Source organism: Crocodylus porosus, unplaced genomic scaffold (genome assembly GCF_001723895.1).
Source record: "Crocodylus porosus isolate Cpor-Errol unplaced genomic scaffold, CroPor_comp1, whole genome shotgun sequence".
Classification (NCBI taxonomy): domain Eukaryota; kingdom Metazoa; phylum Chordata; order Crocodylia; family Crocodylidae; genus Crocodylus; species Crocodylus porosus.
This window is the reverse complement of record NW_017728906.1, coordinates 4,378,957-4,391,971: the sequence shown is the minus strand read 5'-3', so window position 1 is coordinate 4,391,971 and position 13,015 is coordinate 4,378,957. Positions and strand designations below refer to the sequence as shown.

General features: G+C 43.2%; 1 long non-coding RNA gene across 1 annotated transcript; it reads right to left on the bottom strand.

Annotated features, from left to right (window-relative positions):
• Positions 1-1,534: 1,534 nt before the first annotated feature.
• Positions 1,535-12,807, bottom strand: LOC109305720. The gene is made up of 3 exons (XR_002099682.1): positions 12,796-12,807; positions 11,600-11,603; positions 1,535-1,653 (listed from the first exon to the last, which is right to left on the bottom strand). It is a non-coding gene; the product is annotated as an uncharacterized LOC109305720 (long non-coding RNA).
• Positions 12,808-13,015: the final 208 nt, after the last annotated feature.

The window sequence follows — 13,015 nt, the reverse complement described above, 5'->3', positions numbered from 1 at the left end:
CTCTTCAAATCTCTCTGAATCGATTCAGAGGGTTCCTATTCAATTCGGAGAGATTAAAGGGTCTCCTGATCCAATTTGGATTTGGAGACTTGGCCACTGAATCAGGCCAAATCTCTGCTGAATCGAATCAGCGACTGAAGCTTCGCACAGCCCTAATAATCATCCTCCACTTACCCCAGGCATGAGAAGGAATGCAGCTGGAGCCCAGAGCATAGCACCGCACTGCCAAAGTGAATGCTTTACTGGTACTGGCAGCGGGGGAGGGCAGACCAAGACTTCCAGCCCCAGAAAGCAGATGCTGGAGAGAGACAGTGGCATCTACAGAACAAAGATGTGGAAGGACTCCCTGGCTGGTGCCAGCCAGCAGCTAGTTGTGTGAGGAGGGTGTGCAGCAAAAGGCACAGGTGGTCTGAGAAGCACTCACAAATGCCAAAATCCCCATCTATGGGGCTAGCTTGTCAGGTACAGGAGGGAATATCCAGACCAAGTAGGTACCTGAGGACTCAGGGAGGGTGTGCAACTTGGGAACCCTGCCTCCTGTGAACATGACAACCTGAACCAGTGCCTGCCCATGGCTATTGATTCAGCCAGGGAAGGGACTGACCATGTAAACTGATGATGCAGAATCATCCCTAACTAAAAGATGGAAAGAGGCTTCAGTTGATTTTCTTTGCCTCAGTTGTGGTGAAGACCCATGACTAAATTGATAAAAAGTGGGGAAAGGTTTAACCCCAGAGGATAGAGAATGCTTGAGTTAATTTGTTTTCCTTTTGGGTTCATATTTGGAATGTCATAGTGCCCTGGCAAAAGTGAGGTTATCCCTGGAATAAAGGGGCAGACTAGAATGTACTTACCTGTTTGAATTGGCTAACATATTGTATGGGGTGACAACCCCTGAATGTGAGAAGGGACAGTGGCCAGTGTACTCTGGGGATACAATGAACAAGTCATGTAGTTGATTCGTGTGAGAATGGCAGCATGGAATAGACCTGACCCAGACCCTGGCTGCCTAAGGAGGGTCCACAATTCAGGCGTAGGGAGTCAGTCCCCTAGAGAAGAAATCCAACGAACATTTGAATCAAGTTAATATCTGGGAAGTGGTAAGGGTGGGGTGTAGGGGAAACAGAGCCCCACATAGATTCCTCCAACAGGCCAAGACCTGTCACTCCGCAATCAAGCTCCCTGTCTAAAAAGAAAGATCAAAGTTGTGGCAGGTGAGAAAAGAATAACATGAGAGAGCAGCTGGGGGACAGCATCAACCTCTCCTCACCCTGATGTCATTCACATGGGAAGATGCCAGGCTTGATAGGGCCTAGGACTTAACAGCACATACCCCTGATAAGAAGCATACAGTCAGTGTGCTCTACTGGCTGCCAAATAGCTCCTGCTTGCCTCTTGCCTCTTGCCCAGCCAGCAGAAGGAGAAGAGTCCTGTGTTAACCTTCTTACAATCATACCTATTGGCTGAGCACTGTAGCTTGTGTCTGAAGGAGCTATTAAGCTAGCTAAAGGCAAATAAGCTGCTGCTGGTATCTTGATAAGACTTGTGGTGTGGAAACAACACTTTAGTATTCATAGGAACTTATATGAAGAAGTGTTTACAGCAAAGAAGTAACAGCCTTGCTACTGCTGTTGCAAGAGTCTGGGGCCTAGCCTCGTTGCTGTTCTACAACACCAGGAAGCTCCTGCTGCCACAGCCAGACTGTCTTTTGAGATGCCACACTTCCTAGACGCTCTTTCTAGGATGACCAACTCTATGCCATACTGAAAAAAGTATGCCATAACTGAAAAAAATATATTTTCTACATTCTGCCTTACAAGAACAAGGTGTGTGTTTTATTTGGGATCACATGGTGTGCAACAAATTATGTGCCTTTTACTGGACCAACTCTATAGTTGGGAGCAATATTATACAAGCCTCTTGGAGAGAAAAGCCATACAGTCCCAAAGATTCGCCAGTCAAATAATGATCAAATCAAGAGATAAAGGAGAAGTCATAGGCATCTTCAACCACAAGGACTGTATTGAGACTAAAAGACAACTCTCTGTCAGCAACTATTCTTCAGTATTCAGCCTTAAACTTAAAGACAATCAAAACAGCCTTACTAGCTTCAAGAAATCTGCACAAACTAATCCCCCATTCCCCCACCCCAGAGGCATTTGACATGCTCCCTAGATACACCAGCATGGAAACCCTGGCAGACCTATCATTTCCAAGGACATCTTGTGCATTAAAACTGGTCTTTGAGAGTGACATTATTTAGTAAAAACTTTTAAGCCTATGACTAGCCAATTAAAACTGAAGTCAGACTAACAAATGTCTATCATGAAAGAGCATAGTTGAACAAGTTTACATAGAATTTAAGTTATTTGATATGAAATTCTAGGCTCAAAGGTGCCTGTGAGTATGGGTAACTGAAATGAGTCTACATCCTTTCTAGCACATAAAGCCTATTTCCACAACAAATTTATGACTGGAGAGATTTAAATATGCCCATAGCTCAGTTTCCATATTCAACAAACTCCACACTGAAGCAAGAACTACCAGAGGAGGCAAAATTTTCAAAAACACTAAGACAACTGGGCATCCTCTGTCCCTTCATAAACCTGGTCCTTAAGCACTTAAAGTTTCTTTTTATGTTATTTAAAGTGCTTTATTGCCATGTGTCACCGCTGGGACTCAACTAGTTGTTTTCGTGCCACTCTCCCCCGAGTGTCTGATGTTACAGACCTCTTGTGCTCGCGCCTTTGCCTGAGCTGGTGGTTTCCGCCCAACTCCCTGACCCCGTTCTCACCTGCCATGACTTGATGAACTCAGTGTCTGGGGTCATTCATCGTGAGTGCTCATTGGCCTGAGGTTCCTCCCAGCGGTCACTCTCAGGGCTCCGCCACCCCTACACCCCGACCTCACGCCTCCTGTATAGCGGTGTCAAGCTGGTCATCATTTCGTCCCTTGGAGTCTCGACCGGGTCATACTCGGGCCCTTCCCTAACACCGTCTAGGCCTACAGTGCGGGTCTACTACCTCAGGTGTCCCCTGGGGCTCGGGGAGAAAGAAACCCAAAAGAACCGAAAGAAAGCTCCAACACAAAAACTGGGCGTACTGCCCCTTTAACTGCCCTCCGCGCACTTTACCGGGGCACTGGCTACCTTATGCCTAGGCACTCAGTTCCCTGCCTACTCCCAGGCACCTCTTGGTCCAGCGACGATGCCTTTCTCGGCTGCACCTCTCTCTGGGATCCCACGCAGTCTCTCACTCCCGGGACTGATCTTTTCAGGGATCTGCAGTCTTTACAGGGCAATCCTGGCGTCCCTTCGCAGCCACATCCACAGCGTTGTCTGGACAACCTTCTTCTCTCTTCTTGCACTCATCCCAGATGTTCCTCCCCTTCTGGCCTGGTGTGCCTGCTTGCCTTAGCTGCAGGGACATCAGTGGCTGTCTCCTCTCCCTTTCTCCTGGCTCCTCAGCATGCACCGGTGCTGGCCGGCACTCCACGCTGATGTCACCAGCCGGCTGCAGCTGTATAAACAGGCAGCTGACGAGCCACGCAGATTTTGCCTCCCATTCTCCACGTGTTGTTTCCTGAGCTGCTGGTGAGTATTCTTGCATCCCTTATGTCCCAGGACACCATGATTTAATAGAAGCACACAGCTCTACAGCACTTTAAAAATGAGTACAGTGCTTTAAATTAACCTTCGTTAAATGAGGTATTAAATTTGAAGCGCTGTATTTTACAGTGCTTTAGCAACCTACAGTCCTTTAAATAACTTCTGTATGCTGGTCAAATTTCTAACTAGTGGAGACACCCCAGGAGCCCACAGAGCACCCCCTGCCTCCTAGCCTGGGAAGTGCAGGGTGGCTCAGGGGCTCCCAGCCCCACCAAACACTGCATTTCTGTCGTGTTTAAGAGCGCTGTAACTTTATGGTGCTATAAAATGTGCTCTAAATTACAGTGCTGTAAAACATCCATGGAGCACTTCTGTACACAGCCTTAGGAGTCATCACTGTTGAGCATGGAAGTTAGAAACCTGAGTCACTAAGGCCCTTTTGAAAATTTAACCCTGGGGCATTGAGAAATCTCGTTTTTGCTGACACCTTCAGGAACACAGCTATTTTTGCTATATACATATTATCTAATCTAGGTTTCAGGTTCCTGTTATTATAAAACTATTTTCTAATTTTGGGAGTAGATAGTCATTGATTTGGGAATATATAGTCACTGATTTTTCTCAATGACCATAAAATTCTGATCAAAATGTTCTATTTCACATTTGCCCTACAACAGCAGTCTCCAAATTCTTCATCCTGCAGGCCAGATGGACAGTGCCAGATCCCTCCATGAGCTAGATCAGGAGTGGGCAAAATGCAGCCCGTGGGCCAGATGCAGCCCTCCAGGCCATTCTGTCCAGCCCACAGGGCCCTTGAAAAATTTAGAAAATTAATATTTATTTGCTCCTGGCTGCCTGTCTTGTGGCCCTCAATGGCTTGCCAAAACACAGTAAGTAGTTCTCCACCTGAAATAGTTGCCCACCCCTGAGCTAGATCCAGCCTATGGGCCCAATCTGACTGCAAAGGGTTACACAGTCTGACTTTGATTCATCTGTCCATGGCTGGGCCGAGGAAAAGAGACTCCAATCTGGATGAATGGAATTAAAGGCAGGGGAAGTGACCCAGTCCCAGTCCTGGTCCTGAGCCCAATCCTGAACCAGATGCATGAGACAAGGTTGGGTTGGGACAGGGCAGCCTTGGTCTGGATGGGGAGAGTGGGGGGCAGAATGGTCCTGATCCAGGTGTGTGGGTGGGGGGTAAAGCAGTCCCAATCTAGATGCAGGGTGGTGGGGGCTGGTGGAAGTAGCCCAGTCCCTATATAGACACATAGTGGGGACAGGGCACCTCCGATCTAGGCATAAGGTTTGTAGGGGAACAGCCCAGCCTGATCTGAACTCATGGTGGGTGGCCTGGCCCTGATCCCACTGCACAGACAGTAGCCCAGGTGAAGTTGGCTCCAGCCACATGGAGCTTCCACCACGCCCCACTGCCAAGTTTCAGACCCATGGGGGAGCCCCACAGGCCAGATGTTATGGCTCTGTAGGCTGGATTTGGCCCATGGGCCACAGGTTGAGCACGCCTGCCCTACAGCAATCATCCTACAAAGTAGAGTAAATTAACTGTTATTGACTACTATTCACCTAACTTCTGTACACCTTTCTGTATTTTACCTGGAACTTTTTTGATCAGAGACTGTTTGGAAACTGTCTAGCATATACAAGTAAATATGAATTATTGTAAGAGAGGGGCCTTGGTTATGCATAGGCCCAATCTACATGTTAGACTTCAGGTATGATTAAGCAGTTAATCACACCTTACATTGTGACCCAGCTACACATTAAATCAGTTAATGGTCTGATAAAACAAGGAATAAGCCACAAAAGTTATTCCACAAAAAATATTATTAACTGAACATGTGGCCAGGTGCAGCCCCATTGACTCCACCGCCTCACGTGATGGAGTTGGCTTCACTGCTGCTCTCGCCGCAAGCCTGGTCAGCTACAGGGCTCACAGTGGGGCCAGTGTTCCACACACTGCCCCCCACTGCAAGCCTCCTTAGCTGATGGGTCTTGCAGTGGGTGCAGTGTGTGGAACACTGTCCCTGCTGCAAGCCCATTGGCAGCAAAGCTCTCAGCAGCAATGGGAGCTGGTGCAAGAGGATCCCAGGATCATGATCCTGGGCTTCTGCCACATTGGTAATAAGGTATAATTGGATCTGATGCTTAATCCCACAACCGCATCTCCTGCCAAGCACATGTGGCATGGCAGAAGGCATTTCTGTGTGGATCATGCACCAGATCCTATCATGTCTTTACCCAAATGTCTGGAGGGGCCCATAGATAGAGGGGGGTATCTATGCATAGATTTCCAGCCTCTTTGAAGGAAATACTGCCTGTTCTGTATCCATTTCCAATAAATGAAAATAAGCCATCCCCAGAGTGGCCAGAATGATCCCCCAAAATATCAGGCTGACATTACATTGAGTCTGTGGGGAAAATCCACTCAATAGGGTTTACAAAAATTGATTTAAAGAAAAAAAAAACAGATTTATTAAAAATCTAAATTAGAATTTTTTTATTTAATGTAAATAAGTTAATCAGTTAATAAGATTTTCTTTTTTTAAATAACTGTCCTTAAAATGAAATTGGAATTTAATAGAAAATACGTTAAAACTATTATAAGCTTTTGAGATCATGCTGAATCCATGAGCCCATCAGAAACTTGATGCTATAGGCTGTGGAATTTTCTGTAAAAGAAGGGGAAATGTTTTACTTTGAGATGGAGTATTATGAATATGGCTCAGTCTGTCATATTCTGTACTGACAGCTCAGTCCTGTGAGCACTCTAAGGATTGTGATACTACAAGCAAGCTGCTGGAAAGATTATCACTGGCATTGTGGCCTGGCCTCTGACTCCAAGAGACATCAAGTTTTTCCTTTGGATCATCCACTGAGGGCACCTATGTGGTCTCATATTCGTGTTCTAGCTTCTCCCCACCTTCGTCCTGAATTTTATAGGCCAAATCTTGCATGCTGTTTTGTGAATTTCATTGAATCCCAGGTATCATCCTAACGCAGCTGCTTGCCCCACATCATAGGCAAAGAGTTAATTATCAAGTAAACAAGCAGTATTTCACTTATCATTTTCTAAACATTTAAAATCAATAAGGATCAGAAAATATTCAGCTATGTGATTACTTAATATATGTAAATAATTATACTGTGCCTTCCTCGGCTGCATCCCAAAGAGCGTGTATGTGTGGTTTGTGGTGCCTCAAAGCAGTTTGAGATGCCACAAACCTGTAGGTAGCAAAAATGCACCAATTCTAGCATAAAAGCTTTTTGTAGCTGTAAATACACAGGTTCTAATGGTTATATCAGGCATATATGCCTTTCTGTAGAAAGTAACGGGATCAAAAATAGAAAAAATTATTAACATGAATGTTCAAAATCAATGTTTTCCTTTAAATCTTTATTCAAATCCCTGATTGAAATGACCTTGATTTAGATCAGTCCATTCTGAGGCATCCCAAAAGACTCTTTGGGTTACTACTCTTTGCCCTTCTTCCTTCTGTTGCTGAGTAGATGCTAGACCCACTGAGTGTAGGAAAGGCATCTGTGCTATAAGACAGAAAGTAGTGGAGAATTCCCAAGAAGGCTGTGGGAGCTCCGGAACCAACCCTTCCTAATCGCCTAAGGCATGGGCTCCTATGACAATGCTGTTTCTGTTCCCTGCACAATAGGTGCTCCCTCTCTGCTGATTGAATGCAGGGAATGTTACTGAATGCAGCACCCCTTACTGCATTAAATAAACAACCCCCAAAAGAAAGGAATGAAAGGAAGGCAATTACGATGTTGACTCTCATTTGCACCCCCCATCCCATGCACACATTTGAACAAGTAAGAAATAAGAGAGCTCTGCTGTCAGGAAAACTAATTCTGCACCTCTTTTTCATGGCAGGGTTTTGGTACAGTAATACTGTTTGCTCAAATACTTCAGATTCTTAGAAGCCTTCTACTAAAATCCAGGGCAAAGTAATAAATGGGAATAGACATCCTGCCTATTCTAGCAAAGATCTTGGCAACAGAACAGGTAGAAGCAGCTACTCATGGGGAAAGAATGGCTACCGATCTGTGATCAAAATTAACCTGAATGAGTTGGCCAAGTTAAACAGCAAAGTGTATTAAAACGATAGTCAACCTTCCATTTGCCCTGAAAATGTTTTGTTTACCCATAACTGTTTTCTGCAAAAGCAAAGACCACAATAAGAAAAGGGAAAACGAAAACCCATGCAGTGGTGAAAGGAAATTCTTTTTTGTTAGAATTTTTAATAGAAAGAAAATATCCCCTGCACAAAATGATTGGGAACCCTAAAGATGATGCTCATTATTTACAATAGAGATGAGTGAATAATGTACTACCTGGAATGTTAACAGTAAGGAAAATGCAGAGCCTGCTATAACCTCTGACTTCAAGCACCCAAGACAATATGTCATTCAGTAAGTCATTTATGTCCAAATCCAGTGAGTCATTTATGTCCACAAGAACAATGTTAAATGCTAGTCCAGTTTCCACCTTCCTTCCTTTTTAGAAAGTGACCCTTTTTCCAGCTGTTTCACCCCTGCTCAAAGAGGAACTGGCTTTCTACTTACATAGAAGCTGTACACTTAAGGCAAAAGAAGCATGTATGTTTAACAGAAGGCACTGATAATGTGCACTGTGACATTTGAGCTCCCCTATTAAAGGTAATGTGAAAATAGATTGGCAAATGCCATGGCATGTACAAGTCTTCACCTATATCTGTGAGTCTTCTTTTCACGCTTTGTAAGAGCCAAATATACAAAACATGAGGCAAGTCTATATTCTAATTTTATTATGCTAAACTGCTGAATTACTCCATATTTCATACAAATATTCTACTACTACTAAAAATATTAGCATTAAAAATACTCTATAAAGTACAGAGTAGACTCATGGCTGGGTATTGGTTGTAGCCATGTTGGTCTAAGGACAAAGGCAGACAACGTTCTTTGGGTAAATTCAGTATGTTTTATCAGACCAAATAAAATAGTTGCAAGCTTTCAGGTACAAATACCCTTCTTCAGGCTGAGGAAGCATCTGTAGCTGTTTTATGTTCTTCCTGGATGGGATAGAATAGAAGCCAGAGGCCAGTATACAAGAATGCCAGTCAGTGAAAATGAATATTGAGGCAGTCAATGAGTGAGAAAGAGGTGGCAGGGAGGGGAATTCAGACTTGGTGATAAGATGTATTAAAGAGGATCCCTAGGGTATCAGATGTTAGACAGGTTGTAATGTGCCATAAATCCAATGTCTATATTTACTCCATGATTTTTTGTATCCAGTAGGTTGGTGAAATGAAGTTTGTAGGCTCATCTGCAAAAGGTGTTTTGTAAGTTCCCTTTGAAGATTAGAGCAGAGACATTGGAGAGAGAGTAGTTGTCTTGTGAGAAGTGTGCACCTCCAGGTAATTGGGTATTCTTGTCTTTGATAGAGTTTAAGTGTGCGTACATTTTGGTACACAGTTGTTTGATTTCTCCTATATATTTTCCATCAGAGCATTTAGTGCACTGGGTGAGATGTATTACATTTCTGGAGGTGCAGCTTTAAGATCCAGGAATGGTAATGGTTCTTTTTGTGGGGTACAGTAATTGTGAGGGTGGTTGCGATATGTTGGCAGGTTTTACATTTCTTGTCATGGCATGGTCTGAATCCATTCAGTGTGTTTTGGGCCATAGTAAGTTTGCTTCTGGTGATGAGGTTGGCAAGGTTTGGTGCTTGTTTGAAGGTTAGGATGGGTGGTTCTGGGAAGATCTCTTCAAGAATTGAGTCTTCTAGTATGAGAGTATGAGTATGTTTGAGGATTTTCTGTATAGGTTCCAGGGAAGGATGGTATGTCATAACTAGTGGTGTGTAATTCATGAGGCTTTTCTTTCTGTACTGCAACAATTCTTCACATGGTATCTGGGTGGCTTTTTCAAAAGTGTGATCTATCTCTGGAGGAGTGTCCTTTTTGAGTAAGAGCCCTTTGGAGATTTGTGAGGTGATGATTACAGGTGTTCTCCTCACTGAAAATTTGGTGATATCAGAGGGCTTGGCTGTATATTACAGCTTTCTTGGTGTGTTTAAGGGTGATTGCTGGTCCATGGATTTCTTGTATATGGTGGTTTGTACATCATGGTTTGTAGACTCATGTAATTTATATTGGTGTAATCATAGCAGAATTATGTCCTTGCTGGATGCACACTCTACCAATAAGATGTACTCTGCAGAAAAGCATGAATTCTCATTTATTCTGCATATATAATAGCAAACAATGTTCTTTGGGTGAATCTAATATCTTTTATTAGACCAACTTAAATGTTTGGAAAAACAAATATTAAGGAAGGTTTCGGGTTCAAAACTGTCAATGAATTAGCCAAAAGTGATTTTATCAATTCACATCTTGTCCTTTTTGTGGTGTCCATTCACTTATTTAAACAAAGTAGAGTTTACAAAATATTGCAACACACTTGTTTCAAGTGTAACAACATGGATTTCCAACCTCTAATTTTCTGGGTTTTTGGTTATAGCCATGTTGGTCTAAGGGCATAGGCAGGCGAGGTTCTTTGAGTAGATGTGATATATTTTATTAGACCAACTAAGTAGTTGGGAAAAAGTTCTTGGCAAGCTTTCGGGCACAGTCACCCTTCTTCAGGGATAGGGAGTCTCTGCTGTTCAGAAACAGAAGAAGAAAGGTGATGGCACCCGAAAGCTTGCCAAATACTTTCTTCCAACTACTCAGTTGGTCTAATAAAAGATATTACATCTACTTAAAGAACCTTGCCTGCCAACCTCTAATTTTACACTCTATGCCTCCTTTACTTGGCTTTAGTTAGGGAAAGGGAGGTGACCCATCCAAAAGACAATCGCAGCAGGAAAAGTTGGCAGCCTATGACACACAGTTCCATTTAATAGTCAAATCTTCTGCTGTGTTTCCTGATGAGTGGCCAAAGAGCAGACTTAACCAAATCACAAAGCTCCCTGCCCCCTCATCTCAACATATGGTACAGACTGTACAACTCAGGAAGGCTGCAGCACAAATGGGGCATTACTACCAGAGAAAGCCAGAAGGTATTCTTTCCCCAGCTCCATCAGACCAGGTGGTGGAGCTGTGCTAAATTTACTTAAAAGGGGGGTAACTGGCTGTGTATCTCACACACCTATTCTGCAAAAAAGGATATATTGTTTTGTATCTATCAGCTTTTGGCTCATGTTAGGGAGCTGACTGGTGCTGGCCTTTTTCTTCAACATAAGCCCTTATATTCTTCTTCTCCTGGCTGCTTCCATGTGAAGGATAAACAGCTCATATCATTGAGTTAATTAATTTCACATTCCAGCTGTAGAGGGAAATGATTCTTTCAATAATTCTTTGCTGTTGAGACACATGCACTTTCCCAGGATCCAAATCCCACATAAGCAGGAAACCTGAATTCAGCTAGGAAGTCAGGTGCCTGACAATGATGCTCTCAGCTCTGGGAGTGAGCTGTGCCGCTTTTCAGCATCTCTTCACAATGACTAATAAAAAACTGGCAGGGAGGGGACATGGCATAGAGGAGAAAGGAGAGGAGTAAACCTCACTTGCCTTGGGACACAAAAAACAGTTCCCGGCTGCTGCTCCCACAGTGTTGTTTGCAAGGGAAGTCTGCACCACTGTACCCACTCTGGATCTGCCCCTGCTCCTGGGGAACTGCTGAATCAAAGAGATAATTGGTAAGTGAATTCTAAAATAAAAAGCCTTCCCATGAACATATTTGACATGGGAGTTTCAGCTTAAGTACCTTCATTTGTCTTACTTGCCAAAGCAGCATATGGGGAGATGGGTGGTCTCTCAAGTACCCAAAAACCAAATGCTTTCTGAGGTAAAAGTTTAACCAGGATCTAAAAATGGGTGAGTCATTAGAAGCTGCATACGGATGTATGTATACACACACGAAGGAGAGAATGCTAGGAACAGGTAGTGGCTGCCCTGGAAAGTCCTCAGGAATGGGGACCTTCCTATTCAAGTATAATTAATGTTTCTGTCACTAATTACAGAAATCATTTTTCATTTGTCACAAGGGTGGTGCTTCAGTGCAGGTGAAAAATAAAAAAACATTAGCATCACCAAAAAAGCATGCACCGGTGCTAATGCATGGTACTGCTGATTACAGCGCATTCACATAGTACTTGTAATTACAGGTACTAAACTTAAGGTGCCATAACTATGGTGCATTAATGAATGTGTAGATATCCCCACTGAGGATTTATCTGGGAAAACTCAGCGGACATTAGGCTCCTAAGGAAAGCTTTGTACAGAAGTGATGTTTTAGTTAAGCAACCAAACCAAGGCAGGCAGGCAGACAGATGGACAGAAGGTCTGTTTAGCCTGCACTGAAATAAAATGTATTGACTTTTTCTTGCTGTAAAACATATACATATACATATATTCACATTAAGCAAAGTGTTCCATTTCACCAAAAACTAAATGCTTCATTTCAGGGCCCTTACACAGGAAATAACTATGTTCATAACATTAGAATAGGAACTGGTAGTAATACTCCTATTGTATCAAATAGACCAGTGGTCAGGGAACTTGCCAAGAATATGAAAAACCCATGTTTAATATTTTCCTTTGCCTGAAGAGACATTTTTCACCTTCCCGAGCACCATACATTAGGGTATTCTGGGGAAATTTCTCTTTTGATGCTGTTTCACTTTGCATAAATTATCAAAGATTTACAGGAAAAAAAATTGTCTGTCCTCCCCCTGACCTGAGTGTCCTAGCCGGGTTATAGAGTCATTCTTAGTTTCTTTGTCTTGAATTCAATGAATATTTAAATATTCCATGCAAAGTGGAACAGCACCAGCAGGACCAACTAAGGGAACATTACTTGCAAGCAGGAGTGAAACTCAGGATACCCTATAGCGTCATAGAGAGACCATGCACAGGAGAGAGGAGAGCCATACATTTAAATCCCCTGTCAGAGGAAGAAATTGAACTGAGGTTTCCCATGTCAGGTGAGTGCTCTCGCCACTGACCCCATAAGATGAAAATAGGCACTGTTGCTGCCAGCAAATTTTTAGGGATAGTCATTGCTAAGGGATTTGTGAATCCAACTCTGTATTTTCCCCTACAATTGAAACTGGGAAATTCAGTCAATTTGCTGAAAAAAAAATTACCCAGCTCTACACTCAGGTCACTTAGCACTTACTTACCTGAAGTTAACCCTAGGTAAAAAGAATAGTTCAGGACGTCCCAGTATAAAATAGCCAATAGAAGAAAATGTAAACACAGCAAATAAAAACTCTCCCATATAACAAAGACACCTGGCATATTTTAAAGCAGCAGATTTTTTCAAAAGTACCAAAGGCTTTGGGGCAGCTTAGCCTTACTGGTTTTTAGTGGAAGCCAGGCACCTAACTGCAAT